Source organism: Columba livia, chromosome 3, assembly GCF_036013475.1.
Source record: "Columba livia isolate bColLiv1 breed racing homer chromosome 3, bColLiv1.pat.W.v2, whole genome shotgun sequence".
NCBI lineage: Eukaryota > Metazoa > Chordata > Aves > Columbiformes > Columbidae > Columba > Columba livia.
Genome location: NC_088604.1, coordinates 38,825,545 through 38,839,984, shown reverse-complemented (window position 1 = coordinate 38,839,984; position 14,440 = coordinate 38,825,545). Strand labels below are relative to the sequence as shown.

The following is a 14,440-nucleotide window of genomic DNA, read 5'->3' as shown; positions in this document are numbered from 1 at the left end:
AAAAACAAACAAACAAATATTCTGTTTGATTTCACTGAGGAGGAAGCACTCTCAGAAATAAGTGTGAGACTTGCTTCCTTTCAGGTATCAAGCAACAGAGAGCAGAGGCATGACAGGCACCCATGAGAGGCCTGCCCTGGCTGGCTGGTGGGTTCAGGTCCAGGAGGCAGCCCACAGGTTGACCCACCAGTGTACCCAGGACTGGAGCAACCCACCCAGGAAGCACTTTAGATCCAGAGTTTCATTCCTCGGTCTCCCCATCCCTTGCTGCTGGGCTGCCACCTAAGCCCTAAAATACCCACAGCTGCTTCCAGGCACATCAGTTCCTAGGACAGACGCTGCCCTGAAGCCTCATGGCCTCTCCAAGGCATGCCCCTGGTCCTTAGCCCAGCCTATATGGAGCTGAATGCCTTGATGTTAATTTATCATGACCCACCCAGCAGGCTGTCAAGTTCTGCTCAGCACTGCGGTGTTAAACCACCTCTGGTGCTGTTTCACAGCTGTCTCCTTGAACCTGGACGTGCCTCAACACCTTCAGCACCTTGCCCATACCTCAGCCCAGCCTCTCCGCTTTCCACTGTCATTAAAGCAGGTAGCAGATCCAAAGACTTCACACATGCTTGCTGCCAAGCAGACACACCTCCAGCCATCTTCTGGTGTCTATTCTGATCCTTGTTTCTCCTCCCCATGAGGCCGCAAGAGGAGAGCAGGAATCACCCAGAAACAGGGCAACAACAGCTGCAAGAGAGGGAAAGAGGTTGAAAAATGTTTCTTGAGGGATGGGAAGGCTGGAGTGGGTAAAGATGCTGAGCTCAGTCCCTGGGTGCTTGGGCAGAGCCCACATGCATGGCACAAAGGTTTGGTGGGTGCTGAGGCTCAGGTATGGCACAACGAGGCTCAGCCCAGCTCCTACACCAACACCTTGCTGGCCAAGGAATGGCAGACTGGGGGCATGTCCCCGTCACCAGAATGAGGGCACCATGCTGAGCACAGGCTCGGCGGGTCTATGGGGAGGCCAGCCAGCCAGCTTCCGCACCCAAAGGCAGCATCGACTACACTTTTGTAATTTCTGATAGGAGTGCATGCAGCCTGCTCCTAAAAACCTGCAATCCTACAGCCTCCGCGGGCAGTTGAGACCAGTGGTTAACCAGGTTTAAAATTAGAAAGTGTTTACTGGTAGCTAGGCTGAATGTCTCTTGCTGTAACTTGGGCCTGTTAGTGGATATGAAGGAACGTTTATGTACTTCAGTTTGTGCAGATACCAACAGGTTTCCTCTGATGTTCACTTCTTTGGACTAGGCAACTTCTGTGACCCACCTTGAAGTCCCTACAGCTTGTTTGCAGAAAATCCTCACAGCAGCCCTGCTGCCATCAAGCTGTATGAGGCCTGTTCACCCCCACCACTTCCTTCTGTGGAAGAAGCAGCAGAACAGGGTCTATGGGGATGCACACCCAACTGCAGAAACTTCTTAAATTGGTTGACCAAAGCTGGCAGCTGGCACGGGCGCCTATGCTTTTATTCTTCTCTCAGCCCACGGACAGCATTTCCCAGCACAGACATGGATGTTGTCCAGGGACCATAACCAGTAAAAGAGAGCCGTCTGTCTTTTTCTGATGCTAACTTCCTGTGGCAGAAGAGAACGATGCCATAGCCCAATCCCTTCCCATGCAAACAGGTCAGTTTCTGATACTACAGAGGCTCTCCAGAGGACGCAGCTCCTGCTGCCATGGAGGGAAAAACTTCCTTGCTTCACCAGCTTCCCTGCACAGAGCTGAAAACATCTTCAAACTAACAGTTGTCTCTCTACACAAAGCTGCAAGTCATAGTTTGGAGTTTGGTTTGGTTTGGGTTTTTTTTTGTCATATGTTTTTCAGCTTTTTCATTAAATGTCTCAATGCATAGAGGTGATAACACATGCATGAACAACATCCCCATCTGTTTCATAACACCTGCTAAGATTACTTGGCAGCCCAGAAACAGCTAGTTTTGAATGTTTACAAAAGCTCTCCAGGGCAGAATAAACCCCTCACCTGACTTACTTATCAGTAAACTAATGCATCCCATAAATGCATAGAAGTTTGTCCATGCCTTTTGCACCACTGCAAGCCTGCCATGGGTGCAAATAATGCCCGCCCCAGTATAATCCAAAAGAGAACATTCACAGGATGTCTCTTTTATCAGCTCTGCTCTCCAGCAGCGAGGCTCTGATGAGCTGAGGCCACATCCTGCAGCTGGGCAGCGGGGAGACAGGAGGAGGCTGAGCCCCTGCCCTGCCCGGCTGCCCTCGCTCCCTGCACCAGCACAACCGTGGGCAGGCGGAAAGCTGGGCCCGTGTGCGCCTGGGATATGGATAAGTGCATTTTCATATTACATCTAATGTAATAAGTCAGTTAAATGCCCCTAGTCTGGGGAGGGCAGCATGTTAATAAACGGTCGTTACCAGCAGTTGACAGTTGGTTAGCACAGATTAATTCCTAATGAAGAAAAAAAAACTCTTTATGTAATGTAATGCTTCTGGCTGGGATCAAGGGTTGCAATCATCCACCCACGGTAGACCTTTAAATCCGGCTTTGTTCCACTGCTGGAAAAATAGACCAAAAAAAATCTGCTATTTTTTAAAGGTTATGATTCAGCCAGCGTCACTCGGATCCTAATTCCAGTAGCTCTGAGCTTTTTTTCTAAAGCGTACAATATGTTGCGCCATAGCCTGGTGATGCAGATGTGGTGGAGGAGGTGGTGTGAGGCAGGAGGGGCACACCGCACCTACCCCACACCCCAGGGATGCAGGAGATGGCCTTGTTCAGCCTTGGGCATGTTAGGGCTCTTACATCTGGCGGGATGATGCTGGCTCCCTGGCCATGGCCATGGGTGCTTGGGGCTGGTGGGTGGGTGTTGGGGTGCATTGGGTTGCACAGAGTCACCCTGGGAAGGTGTGGGGAGTAGGGGTGCAGCTCTACGGGGCTGTGCTTGCATGTGGGGCCAGGGTAGCCAGCCCTCACCTTCCTGCAGTGGTAAGGAAAGTGGCTGTGAAAAGTAGGAGGTCAAACCCAGCTTAGGCAGCACAGGTTTTGGCAGGTGACTGCGCGGCCACCTGGAATCTGTTGGCCAGTGTCGTGGTGGATGCCCACACACAGGTTTTCACCCTGGCAGCTGTCAGGAGGCTCTTGGGACATTTATTTCCACTTGCAAGTGAGCAAGGCAGTTCACACACACACTCAACGACTTTCTTCTTCCCCAAGACATTAATTCCTTGAGATGAGGCTTTAGGAGCTTGTTTATGGGATCCTCTGTAGGTGACACTATCTCTCCAGGCTGTGTCAGTGTCACACTTGCGGGAGGGACTTACAGTGGCACCGACCCCAGCAGAGGGCCTGAGACATTCTCCCAAAACTGTGAGATCAAAAGCAAAACTCACCAGAAAGCCAAACCCAATGAAAATCAGTAAATGTTGTAAATAATTACTCTACCAGTGAAGAAGAAAAATCTCTATGATTATTGTGGGACCTAAGGATACCGATATAATAAAACTGATTCACATACAGAAAACTGATTTGTACTTGTGAGGATTGTTGTTTGTTTTTTTGTTTTATTTTACAGTATTTAATTTTACTCATGAGCTGGTAGGAATCTTCCTACTGGTTTACTTTTCCCTGGAAAATTTGGGAGGAATTTTACAATTACAGTTTAAGGCAAGAATTATTCAATTTTACTTGAGCATTTTATATTTTACTGTATCTTGACCTACATAAAATATATGTGCCTGAAGTAGGAGAAGCCCCACAAGCTGTGACGTGTGAACAGGAGAAGGCAAATGAGAGACGCATCTTCTGAGCAGCGTGGGTCCTCAGCAGGTAAAATGGCATCTCTCAGATGTTGGGGATTTTCTTTCGTCTCCTTTCTGTTTTGCCTAGCTCTTCCACAGAGATGCCAAGCTGCAGAAAGGAGATTATATCTGTAAGCACTGTGAGAACAAAGTAAGTTCTGTGCAGGCGAAGGACTTCAAACAGGGAGAAAGGCTGGCGGCGGAGATACTGTCAAAGGCAGAGACTTCAAAAGAGACTGGGCAGGTGATTAACGCTGCAACTAATAGGCGAAGCCTGATGGAGGTTCGCAGGCTGCATGAGTGAGACTGAGCTCTGCAAATCACTACTTAAGTGATTCCTTAGACTTTTTGCCATTTACATATGCGCATGTTAAGGGGACCTGGACTAGCCCCATGCTTGGGAGCATTATTTTGCCCCTAAAGGCTCTCCATCTCCCCCGTGTCCTGGGCATGGGAGGGCAGGGGCACGGCCACTGAGGGATCCTGCTGGCAACGCAACAGCCTGGCCAGCAGCACCCAAACCGCTCTGAAATAACCTCTGTGGCAGGTGAGAGAGGTGAAAAGAAACACCTTGGGTCTGCTGCCCAAGCTAACACTGCCCAGGGAAGACATGTCTAGATGTGCCCATCCAGCGAAGAGCCATCAGCTGATGCTACCCAGGTGCACAAATGAGGTTTCCCAGCAGCCTGCCATGCAAGCAATGGGGGTTCAGTACTGATGCGACAGGAGAAAATGATCATCAATTCCTCTCTGAGCCTTTTTCACACACTGTTTTTTCACCAGTAAAGACCATGAGGAGCTTTATGTTTCTCAGCACAAAGCAAGATCCAACTTCTTGTTACTTGTGGGTAACTCTGCATGTGCTGTAATGGAAATTACAGGCCACAATTGTAACCATCAGGAAATTTTGAGACCAATACCAAGTGAGTAATGAGATAAAAACATTTGATGATTGACATCAGAGAGAGAACAGCCCCGTTAGATCATCTTAATCTCAGAAATGCTGAATATTTTCTAGTACTTTGTCTGGGCTATGAAAGAAGTTACTGTTAGAGATGCCAGCCTTGAGATTGTTAATGGCTTTCTTGGCTCTGGCACACTGGACAATGTCTGTAATGCCCAATGGAGAGACGAGCTCTGCTAAGGACCAGCAGAAGCTGTGTGCAAAAAGTCTGTACACATTAACACCAAAAAAGAACAGACATTTCAAAGAAATACCAATATGTTCTTGGGGCTTGGGGTTTAAAAAAAATCAAGTCTTATGAAAAAGTTCACCAACTTTCTCTCCCAGAACATGCTGCTTTAGAAATGTTTGCTTTGTAGGTTTTCTGGCTTTATTTCAATTCATTTCAGAAGCAAAGGAAATTAAGGAAGTGAACAAAGGGTGAAAGTCTGAAACACTTACAGAAATGTGTTAATGGAGAGAGGAAGATAATTCTGGGGTATTTTGCTCTGGTGTAATTTTTGTTTTGTTTTGGTTTTTTTTATTTAAACAGTGGAGAAGCAGCATTCAGAGGGCTCAGCTCTGGGTGGTGGTGGACACCGCGCACTGATGCCTGATGACAATGGGGCTGAGGCTTCGTGAGTGCATGGGGCAGCTCTTCCACATCTCCCTCCTCTGCACAGGGATCCCTGATACTTCTCCACCCTTCTATATTTTTCTCTGCCAGAGATACAGTGATCCCTCCTGGGGTCCACTGTGCAGAGAGGAAAGCAGGTTTGTCCCATAGGGGATCTCTACTTACACAGGAAAGTCTTCAGCGCAGTGGCCAAAAAGAAACACATGTTCTTCCTCTGACACCATAAACACAGAGGAGAGGAGCATTGCAGTACATGAGCACTCACCCACAGTGGCAAGTGCTCCCAGTAACCCTGTGAGACACCCCAGGTCTCTGGGCCACACTTTGAAAGTGCTCATGTTTGGAAAAAATGTGCAGTTCCATTTTCTACAGTGATTGCAGGTTTCTAATCCATGGACAAGAGTAATGGCATCATACTTCCAACTTTGATCATGGAAAGCCTACTTTTCGTGTTAAAATCAAAAGTTAAGTCTGATCTTAGAATATTCTTTCTTTTGTCAAGGGCATGCTGTTTTCCCAGACGTACTATACGTAAGATATTCAGCAAAAACTCGGCCATTGCATTCCTACGTATCACAGGCTGATTTTTCTGAGATTTCTGCTGTTGCTGGACTGTTTCCGGGCTGACATTATCATGCTGTGCTGCAAAGCCATAAACCCGCAGCTATGCATGCCCACAGTCTGTGTTTTGGGTCCTTGCCCAGAACATCTCAAACCACTGTCTCCCCTTCCATAAGCTCTACTCTGTGTTTCTCTCTGAAATAATTACATTATTTTCCCTTAAAGATAAACCATCCAAATGCTATTAGCATCAAGCCTGTGGTAACAAATTCATTCTTGCCAGGGAGGGAGGGAAAGTATTTGGCCTAAGAAATCGGAGCCTGTTTTCAAGTGCTTGAGAGTTCAGTGAGACTGCCTTTCAAACCAAAGCCATGAACAAACCCACTAATGCCAGGTAGCTTTCCATAATTAGAGAGTGATGTCTTTTGATGAGGGAGGGGAAAGAAAGGATAGAAAATTTTTTATTTTGTTTTTCACACCTTTGGGTGAGTTTTACTACCCATGGGAGCTGCTTGGCTGGCTCCCCTGAAACCTCCAGTTATCCACACTTTAGGGCAGCTATGGACTGTAGCAACCTGATTTTTTTCACACTTCCCCCACCCTGGGCAGTTTTATGGGTTGTGAGGGACCTTCCCTTCCCCAGAGGATACAGGAAGGTGTCTTTCCTTCTAGATACAAACACACATCTGCTGACAGTCTCTTTTTCATGCTGAGCTAAACTCCCCTGATACACCAAATTGCATGAGCCAGATCCTCAAAAGCCACACTTATCCTAAAGAAGGGTCTCCCGGTCAAGCTTTTTTTTCACAGAAAAAAAAGATTTCTCCCCTTAGGAAGAGTTTTTTGTATTGCTTTTATGTCCCCTTCCCTTTTCCACTCCTGCCGTGACTTGCTCAGGGTAATGAATGTGTGACCAGCCCCAGACCTGCTCCACTCCAGCGGCTCCCCAAACCCCTTGCACCTCCTCCGCCACCCACCCTGGTCCCTGGGCGATGATGCCGGGGCTCAGTGGTGTGAACATCCCTGCCAGGCCCCATCTGCTGGGAACCGTCTTGCCTAGTTGAAAACTGGAAAAGTGGCTGTGGAACTGCTTGTCTCCAGCAGGTGGGAGCCTGCCTGCACTGCTGCCTGCCTGCATTGCTGCTGCCTATGCTGCTGCTGCCTGCACTGCTGCCTGCCTGCACTGCTGCCTGCCTGCATTGCTGCTGCCTGTGCTGCTGCTGCCTGCACTGCTGCCTGCCTGCATTGCTGCTGCCTATGCTGCTGCTGCCTGCACTGCTGCCTGCCTGCACTGCTGCCTGCCTGCCTGCCTGCATTGCTGCTGCCTGTGCTGCTGCCTACCTGCCTGCCTGCATTGCTGCCTACCTGCCTGCCTGCATTGCTGTTGCCTGTGCTGCTGCTGCCTGCACTGCTGCCTGCCTGCCTGCATTGCTGCTGCCTGTGCTGCTGCTGCCTGCACTGCTGCCTGCATTGCTGCTGCCTGTGCTGCTGCTGCCTGCACTGCTGCCTGCCTGCCTGCATTGCTGCTGCCTGCGCTGCTGCTGCCTGCACTGCTGCCTGCCTGCCTGCATTGCTGCTGCCTGTGCCGCTGCTGCCTGCACTGCTACCTGCCTGCCTGCATTGCTGCCTACCTGCCTGCCTGCATTGCTGCTGCCTGTGCTGCTGCTGCCTGCACTGCTGCCTGCCTGCCTGCATTGCTGCTGCCTGTGCCGCTGCTGCCTGCACTGCTACCTGCCTGCCTGCATTGCTGCCTACCTGCCTGCCTGCATTGCTGCTGCCTGTGCTGCTGCTGCCTGCACTGCTGTCTGCCTGCCTGCATTGCTGCTGCCTGTGCTGCTGCTGCCTGCACTGCTGCCTGCATTGCTGCTGCCTGTGCTGCTGCTGCCTGCACTGCTGCCTGCATTGCTGCTGCCTGTGCTGCTGCTGCCTGCACTGCTGCCTGCCTGCCTGCATTGCTGCTGCCTGCGCTGCTGCTGCCTGCACTGCTGCCTGCCTGCCTGCATTGCTGCTGCCTGTGCCGCTGCTGCCTGCACTGCTACCTGCCTGCCTGCATTGCTGCCTACCTGCCTGCCTGCATTGCTGCTGCCTGTGCTGCTGCTGCCTGCACTGCTGCCTGCCTGCCTGCATTGCTGCTGCCTGTGCCGCTGCTGCCTGCACTGCTACCTGCCTGCCTGCATTGCTGCCTACCTGCCTGCCTGCATTGCTGCTGCCTGTGCTGCTGCTGCCTGCACTGCTGTCTGCCTGCCTGCATTGCTGCTGCCTGTGCTGCTGCTGCCTGCACTGCTGCCTGCATTGCTGCTGCCTGTGCTGCTGCTGCCTGCACTGCTGCCTGCCTGCCTGCATTGCTGCCTACCTGCCTGCCTGCATTGCTGCTGCCTGTGCTGCTGCTGCCTGCACTGCTACCTGCCTGCCTGCATTGCTGCTGCCTGCACTGCTGCCTACCTGCACTGCTGCCTGCCTGCCTGCACTGCTGCTGCCTGTGCTGCTGCTGCCTGCACCCCTGCTTGTCTGCATGCATGCATTGCTGCAGCCTGCACTGCTACCTGCCTGCACTGCAGCATGCCTGCCTGCCTGCATTGCTGCTGCCTGCACTGCTGCCTGCACTGCTGTCTACCTGCACTGCTGCCTACCTGCCTGCCTGCATTGCTGCTGCTTGCGCTGCTGCTGCCTGCACTGCTGCTGCCTGCATTGCTGCTGCTTGCACAGCTGCTGCCCACACTGCTGCTGCCTGTTCTGCTACCTGCCTGCACCACTCTCAGCAGCATAGCCCCAGCCACTGCCCACCTGCCTGCCCCACTGCACCCACTGCTTCCTACCTCACTGCGTGCACCACTGCCCACATTCTGCTCCAGAAGTGGGGCAGCCATGACACAGACACATGTCCTGGGAGACAGGTTCAAGTCTGCGTTGTCCTGCTGCTGCTGCTGCTGTGGCTAACTTCTGCATACTTTTTGGTTTGAATGTGCAATGAAATGAGAGCAAGAGGTTGAATTAGGAAGGTATGGTGCTGGCTGTGAGAGGATATAGAGGACAGAAGTGCAGGAAGAGCGCAAATGTACAGGAAGCAATTATGTGAAAACCCAAAATGGTCAGAGCAAAAATTGTATTAAATATACTTGTGCTTTTGTCGAGGCTTTCCTCTTTTATGGGTGTATCTAATATATTTCAAATTCTACCACTCTGCTAGTGTGCTTGTGAGGAGGTGTACATCCAGTTTTCTCTATTTTATCTGGAAATAGAGCCATGTAAGACAAATGTTGCATTTTCTATCTGTTCCCCCTCAGTGAGCTGCTGAGACATTTCTGACGGACCTTTTGTGCCCTGGTTCCTCCAGTGCTGCCTCTCATGCTCACTCATACACTTCAGTGGGTCTTTTCAAGGGCCTCCACATGTGACCTCTTTAGTGCACGGCTTCATATAGCTGGCATTGACCTGATTTGGAAAGAAAAAGTAGAAACAATGGTGAAACCAGATGGAGAAGTTAAAATTAAAAAAAAAAAAAAAAAGAGGGCAGGCTTTTTCTGTAGAGCAGTTCACCTACCACATTACAACCCCAACGCTGTTCCCCATCCTTTTCAACATCTGAGACTCTGTTTTTCGTATACAGCTTCTGCTCATGGCAGGTCAAGTCCTCTCTGACCTTGCTGAGCTGGATGTGCCCTGCTTAATCACTGCCCCCAGGAAGCAATGCTTCGCTCAGTAAAGGTGACAGCATGTTCAGGGGGCTTTTATGTTTTCTGGGAGGCATAAGCCTGTTATCAGTGATGCTCAGCAAAAAGCAAGTGGCAATATTCACAAGCTGCAGCAAAGTACTAGGAGAAAGATGCTCAGATAGGCTGTGGAACTTTTACCTATAGAGGTATCCAAAGCCATAAGAAGCCTTGTCTAAGTTGGATCTCCCAGGTTTAAGAGCCAAAAGTGCCATTAAGACTTTTTTAGTAGATTGTACAAGAAAACCAGCCTGTTCCTCATTGTTTGCTCATCGGAAAAGAAATGCAAACATCAAAACTTCCTCTTAAGGTTTAGTTCATACTTGTATAACAATTCAAATATTCTCACAAACCAATGGGAGAAATTAAAACCACGGCATGGGATAAATACATCAGCTCTAGACAGTGGTTGTGTTAATAAAAAGTCTGGCTTCCAAACAATTTCTTCGAACAGCAAGAAATCAGATAACAAGGCTGATGGTCTCACATCCAAGCCCCATTGCTTTATGACTTTGATGTGAAATGAGCCTATCGAATACTTAAATAAAATCTCAAGAGATCAATGATAGTTTGTGCTGCAAAAGAAACATCAAAATGACACCAATAAATATTGTAAATGATATGAAGACTGAAATTAATAAAAGCTCTGTTCCAAACACAAATCTGTGATGCCAAGAAGACTTGACAGTTCATAGCTGCTTCTGGCCAGGCAGTCTGGGAAATGACAGGATTAAAAGTCACGACTTCTATCAAGTCATGACAGCTACCAAGCTCTGCTGAGTCCCTGAGAAATCTCAGCAGCCTCCATGGGGGCAACACCAGGAGCAGAAGAGCCAAAGACAGGCAAATGGTCACCTCCAAGCTGTGAGCAGGACGCCAAACACCAGCAGGCCCAACCTGATGGAGCACCCGTAAGGGATGGATAGTACCGTGCACATCACCCTTACCTAGAGAGACCCCACTGTAAGTGAAAACAGACCCTGTCATACAGCCCTAGGGCTTTGCCTCACTCTATCAAACCCCTCTTGCCTTTTGCACCATTTTGAGGTCAACTGAAAGCCCAGGGGAGTTTCATTATGCAGCCATCCTCTGCTGGTGACAGTGTGTGACATCAGGTAAAGATCTGCTGTTACTGTTGAAACTTTTGTATCTGGGAAACCTGCATAAAGTTCTGACATTGCTCCTAAGTGCTGATGGGCTTGTCAGTTGTAAGTGGCTGAGGAGAGAGGTCTGACCATGTTGGTCAAGCAGAGCATCTCTGCATTTATTAGGGATGTGAATTTCTATCCCTTACTAACAGGGCATTGGAAAATTTACACACTAAATACAATGCTAATGATGCTCTAGCGGGTGACTTCTTCGGTAAAGGCAGAAAATACTATCACCAGGTTTAGAGTACTTGGTAAAACCTCATTTTTAATATTTTGTACAGTTTTGGTTACCTATGTTGAAGAAATTTGCATGTGAAGAGGTGCAGGGAAGGGATCCTAGAATAGTTAAGGAAATAGAGAGGCTGTCTTACAAGGAGAGAATCAAAGAGCTTGTCTTGTTGAGCCTTGCAAAATCATGGCTGTGAAGGCATATGATTGCAGTCCGTGAACACTTCAGGAAGGATAAATACCAGACAAGGAGAATTATTGATGTCAAAGGGTAAACTGGTAAAGGTTCAAATTAATAGGTCTGAATAATGCAAAACTGGAAACCAGAAGATTTCTAACTATCAGTAATGTTGAGAATCTGAGTTACCCACCAAGAACTGAGGTAAGAGAAGCTAAAGTGTTACAAAATGGGGCTTGATGAGTTTACAGAGACGAGTTTGTAGGCCTTGGGCATCCATTTGCTTGGTTTCTTTACAAGGGTGCTGCAAGGAAAGCTGGTGGTAAGGGAAGTAGATGGTTGTAATTTGTTTGAATCACATGGCTTTAAGACACGTATTCCAGTATTGAGCCAGTTACCTTCGAAGTCTAGGACACTGCCACACTTGCTCGTTTTCATATATTTTACTTGGGTGACAGAAAGGGCAGGGAAGCTTTGGTTTTGTCTTCTGATAGATTCAAAACCCACCTGGACATGTTCCTGTGCGACCTCACTTAGGCGTTCCTGCTCCAGCAGGGGGATTGGACTAGATGATCTTTTGAGGTCCCTTCCAATCCCAAACATACTGTGATACTGTGATACTGTAATACTGTGATACTGTGATACTGTGACTATGAGGAGAAACTTTTTTACTTTGAGGGTGCCAGAGCACTGGAACAGGCTGCCCAGAGAAGTTGTGGAGTCTCCTTCTCTGGAGACATTCAAGACCCACCTGGATGCCTTCATGTGTAACCTGATCTAAGTGAACCTGCTTTAGTGAGTGGGTTGGACTAGATGATCTCCAGAGGTCCCTTCCAACTCCAACCATTCTAGTGCAGCAGAGATTGGCAACAGATAGAGGCAGGATGCTGAACACTGATGTATCCTCTCCAGACTTGTCCTGGAAAAGCTCTTAGGTGTCTGCTCGATGCATTTTTCATATGTGTCCAGGATTAGCCAGATCACCAGTTCTGTAATCTGAAAGGAAGTTTTCCCTGGGGTCAGCCTGGCAGAATAACTTGTCGGTTTCTTTGGGTATTTTTTTGTTGTTTGGTTTTGTTTTCCTCTGTGACATGAGCCACTTCTGAGAGCAGTCTGTGCCCACACCTGAGGAACTCCCTGGTTTTTAAGAGGGACAAGCAGGATGCCTGTCAAGAAGCTCTATAGCCATACTAAGCTTACTCATTTGCCAATGGCAGTGATTTCTATGCTACATAATCATCTGTTGATTCCTGTACACTTGCAGTCTCTTTCTGCAAAACAAGACCTCTTATTAATACTTTATTTCAGTTCAATATTCCAATCAGACTAATGTTCTACTAATTACTGTCTTGTATTTTCTCATATTACATCATATGGTATCTGTAGACAAAGGGCAGAAGCTAAGCTGGTGGAGATAGGCAATGTGCTTCATTGTGGATTCAGCCCACTGTTTGTATAAAGACATTAACAACAGCAGTAAGACAAACTGAGCAAATTAATATTTTGCTAAACTGAGATCCTGGAAGATAATAAAAGAGGCAATTGTCTCAGTTAGAACAGAATTTTTTAAAAGATCGCAAATCCAAGCTGCATCCAGCACAAGAATTTTTGACAGGGAATTCATTGGTTGATAAAGTGGTCTAAAACAACTCCAGTTCACCAATGTAAATCTGGAGGACAGAGCAATTGCACACCAGTGGGGTGACACTTAGTGGTAACAGGCTGAAGGGACACACAGTGGGGAATGTCTGCTGTGGCATTTGTTTCATCACAGATCTGAAGACCTGGAAGGACTGCAGGCAGTCTGAGATCCAGAGGAGGTGAACACTGCCAGCTGTGGTGGTGAAACTGTGTCAGACAAGTTTATCTGTGATAACCCATTGAGTAGCTTCTAGAAGTTGACCACTGAAATCAGAATGGCATGTTAGAGATTTGTGGCTCTTGTTTGCTGTTCTCTTCCTGGTGTGTTTCTGTGTAATATCTTTTTGGTTTATTTTTTTATTGCATCATTGTTATAGTTCAGTAGCAAAAGAAAAGCAGCCAACTGATGATTTTCCAAATGACCATGTATGATTCACAGAGCTTCAGTACATCCAAATGTCAGACTAACATCATTTCAGCACAGAAATTCAAGGAATATTATTGTTAGAGTTGCCCCAATCTGCAATCATGTTCCAATGTTAGTGCAAAACCATGAAATATCAGAATCGACAGACCTGGAGATGTTGAAGCATATTCACAGAGGAAAATAAAAGCTTCTGAATTTCTTTGTGTCAAAAGTAAAAGGTTGCGGTGACTCCAGTGAGGGGAAACATATAGGAGCCAGTTGGGATAGGCTGTCCACCGGCATTCAACATACCAGAACAAAACGAGAGTACAAAGGTGGGACTTGCTGATGTTAATCACACCATTGACTCTGCACACTTAGAAAAATACTCTCACAAGCCCATGAGGAGGATCCCACGGCGCAGCTCTCTGTACGCCAGCCAGCTTTACCAGGCTCCTGTCCTCAGCAGCCACACAGCCTCTGCTGGATGCACCGGACTGACAGCTGCCTACTGATAAAACGCAGTTCCATATAAACTCATCCCTAGCAGTCCCTGATGGCTGGCTCAGATGTGGCTGTCAGTACTGCAGATACGGAATTTGGACATGCTGGGAGGTGCAGAGTGCTTCAGGTGCAGTCCAGGGGCTGCCAGTAGACCATGTAGCTTGGAAATGGTTCACTCAGTTGTTTCATTCATATGTTCATCCCTGAATAAATCCAAGATGAAATACACAGATGCCTAGTGTTTGACTGAAAAAGTTAAAAGAGATGCTGAAGCCATATTTGAAATGTATGAGTCCTGTGAACAATGGCCAGACAGATAATTTGTGGCTGGTTGCCTTTTTTAAACACAGAAGCTAGGAAATTTTGGCCACTTTTTCCGTGAGAGAAGGTGCTTGTTCAGCTAGTTTTTTGAGAACATTCTTCAGTGATTTCCAGAATTTCTACTCCTTAAACTAAAATTATGACCCATGTTCTCGGCTTTTAGGTGCATAATTTTGCAACAGGCTGTAGTCAAAAGACACTAGTAGTTTCTAGACCTTTCCCTATATTATTCCATTTTCTCCTTCTCAGTGATCATTCAGTTTTTCTGATCCACTTCACGCCACTGCAGGCTTCAGCAGGAAGCAGTTTGTGTTTTATTCTTGCTCACTGACAAGG

The 14,440-nt window shown here is 47.9% G+C and overlaps 1 long non-coding RNA gene across 1 annotated transcript in view; it reads right to left on the bottom strand.

The window, feature by feature from the left end:
• Positions 1–14,440, bottom strand: part of LOC110358463 (uncharacterized) — a 31,604-nt gene that overhangs the window by 4,223 nt on the left and 12,941 nt on the right. The window contains exons 2-3 of the long non-coding RNA XR_010471867.1: positions 9,277–9,397; positions 553–738 (exon numbers count right to left, since the gene is read on the bottom strand). This is a non-coding gene — a long non-coding RNA (uncharacterized LOC110358463). The remainder of the gene's footprint in view (positions 1–552; positions 739–9,276; positions 9,398–14,440) is intronic.